The sequence below is a fragment of the Vigna radiata genome, chromosome 5 (genome assembly GCF_000741045.1).
Source record: "Vigna radiata var. radiata cultivar VC1973A chromosome 5, Vradiata_ver6, whole genome shotgun sequence".
In the NCBI taxonomy this organism is placed as follows: domain Eukaryota; kingdom Viridiplantae; phylum Streptophyta; class Magnoliopsida; order Fabales; family Fabaceae; genus Vigna; species Vigna radiata.
Window position 1 is genome coordinate 36,107,374 of NC_028355.1, and position 3,335 is coordinate 36,110,708.

Consider the following 3,335-nt stretch of genomic DNA (forward strand, 5'->3'; position numbering starts at 1 on the left):
GGACAAGCATGTATCCTTTTATACTCCATACCCATTGGACAAAGAATTTTCTTCGCATCATAATTACGAGTGGGTAGTGTATTTCCATTTGGCAACATTTCATTCAACAATGTCAACAATTCTGTAAAACTCTTATCAGTCCATCCATTGCTCGCCTTCAAATTCATGAGCCTTAGCACAGCTGACAAACGTGTGAACTTAGTTGAACCGACATACAAAGGTGTTTCCGCATCAATCGACATTGTGTCATACACATGAGCTTTGGCAAAATTTTCTGCACCAACATCGCGGATCATGTCTTCCAATTTGTCTTCATCCGGTCGATCTTCTTCCATGGTGAAGTCAGTAACATTTTCAGTTTGCGAGTTAGTCGGAAAGTACATTTCTTCACCGTGCCATATCCATGTTGTATAACATCTTAGGAAACCATCACAGATAAGATGTTCTCTAATTTGGGTTGCGTTCAACTTTCTCCCATTCAAACAGTTCACACAAGGACATCTAAACTTCACTTCATCATCACTTCTCCCCTCATTACGTTGCGCAAATTGTATAAATTCCTCTACACCTCTCTCGTACTCAGCACTAATACGTGGTAAATTAATCCAATTTTGATCCATTCCTAAATTTTACAAAATTAAAATTATACAATATTCTATATAAAATTATCAATTCAATCATACAATCAATTCAGTCATACAATCATACAATTAATTTATTATATATGTCCTAAAGTTCCACCAATTCTACATTTTTATTTTACTAAATATTTCCAACAAAGTTAAAATCCTTTCTCGAATTTTATCATTCAAAATTTAACCAAAGTATTATAGGCATCGTATATCATATTTCAACCCTTATATGCATTCAAAATTAATTTTCATTTATTTTTAATTAAATCTTATTTCTTAAACAAACATCATCGTTCTTAAACAAACTCAAAAACTCATATATCAAATACAATAGTTTGATCAACTTACCGTAATGGGAGCACCAACGACGAAGATAATGGGAGCAGCACCAACTTGCGGCGGCGACGCTGGTGGAGGAAGCCCTTCGGGAGGAAGAGATGGCGCGCGGCGGAGGGCGCGACGGACGGCCGGAATGACGCGGCGGCAAAGACGAAGATGGCGCAACAGTAGTGGCGTTTTCGCGTAGTGCAGAGGCAGAGAGAAATGCTTCAGAATCGCGTGGAGAAGATGAAACGGTTCTGTGTTTTTTTAACCTTCAGAAGAGAATCTGCTGTGGTTCTACACTTAACCGCGACATAAAGGAGAATATGTCGCGGTTCTACACTTAACCGTGGCCTATTCATTTAAAAAAAATAATTCATAATGGCATTTTTGAAGTTTTTTTTAACCTATATGTCGCGGTTCAGCGCCCAACCGCGGCATATTCTCTGAAATTTTTAAAGTTTACTCAGATCAAGGAATAGGCCACGGTTCTCTGGTCAACCGCGGCCTATTCCCCGACGTTCAGAATCCCCCAACTGTCTTCCCAACTACCTTTTGGGGAATGTCAAAAGGTAGCAGGGGTATATGTCTGGGTTGCTCAGAGAACCGCAGCATATACCCTTGTTATTAATTTTTTTTTCCTGACGTGGCGTCAAAGGTGATGGTTGACTGGGGTATATGTCGCGGTTAAGTGGGGCACCGCGGCATATAAGTTCGATTTATTTACAAAACTGCCACCGCGCAGCATTATGCTGCGGTTTCTGGTGAACCGTGGCATAATGTGCGCTGTATAATCCTAATTTTTTACTAGTGTCTATATGACTGAAAGAAATGACTTTTCACCCACCTGTTAGACATATAGATGTCAGTTGGGAGAGCCCCAACGTCTAAAATATTATAGACGTCTGTTATTGGGGGAACCGACGTCTAAACCCTAAACCCAAAAATTTAAAAAGTCAATTTTTGACTCCATTTAGACGTTTGATCCCGCCACTCCGACTTCTAAAGCCCTTTAGACGTCTGTTATTGGGGAACCGACGTTTAAACCCTAAACCCAAAAATTTAAAAAGTCACTTTTTGACTCCATTTAGACGTCTGATCCCGCCACTCTGACTTCTAAAGCCCTTTAGACGTCTATTATTAGGGGAACCGACGTTTAAACCCTAAACCCAGAAATTTAAAAAGTCACTTTTTGACTTCATTTAGAGGTCTGTTATGGGGGAACCGACTTCTAAAGCCCTTTAGACGTCTATTATAGGGGACCCGACTTCTAAATGTCGGTATTAAAACACTGTGATTGCAAGACAGTCGTTATGCGCACTCATTGTTAATCATGGTTATGCTTTCTAGGTTCGTTTTCTACAGGTTATGCTTTCTAGGTTATGCTTTCTAGGTTCGTTTTCTCACTTTTTCACCGTTTTAAATTAGTTTTAGGTTAAATAGATTCGGTGGTCTCTATTGTTGCTGGTTTTCTTCAAGTAGGTCCTTGTATTTTCAAAATGATCAATTTGGTCCCTAATTTTGAAAAATTAGAGCAATTAAGTCCATTCCGTTAACTTCTCTAGACGGTGTTAAAATTATTGTTGAAGTGGACTTAGATGATTTTTTAATTTAAAAAAAAAAGTTAAAAAAAGTCTCTGCCACATCACCACCTTAACAGGTCATCGTCACCGACGCCCAAGCCACCGTTGCAGAACCACCATCTCGCACCTTCATCTAGCAGAAACCCAGCACCCACTGCGAAAACGTCATTCTCCACCACACTCGCGCAACCATCCTCGCCGGCCATTATCTCACAACCAGCGAAGTACAATGTCGCCGCGACACAGAAAGCCAGAAAGCCATCATGCGAACCAGATTCGTTCATTCCCCTCCTCCAGAGATTTTGAAACCTGCAAGAAAATCAAAGAACCTAGAAACAAAATCCAAAATTGCAAGTTTGAAACCTCTACAAGCCTTCCCCTTCATGAAGCCAAGTTCGCTTCTTCTTTCTCTATTCTCACGAGTCATCATCCTTACAATCAAAACCTGCAAAGAGAAATCAACGAGCAACTTGCGCCTCAATTCACGGGGTTCTGGGCGGCGAAGAAGCGGTCACGATCGATGAACATCTTCTCATCGATGAAGGTGCTGAGTTCACGGGTTTTAGGACCTGGGTCTCCGACCCGACGCTGCGGCTTGGGGCAATTGAAGCAGAGAGGATCGTCTTGGAAGACAAAAGGGGAGTTGAGACCGTTTTCGATCCTCTGGTTGGGGACGAGGGTGATGTCTTCGTAGAACGTGGGCGGAAGAGAAAAAGCCAGGGTTTGGACATGGTGGTTGCTGGAACGTCATTGTGAAATGTAATTTAAGTCCACGTCTACGTGCCAAGTCTTTTGAAAA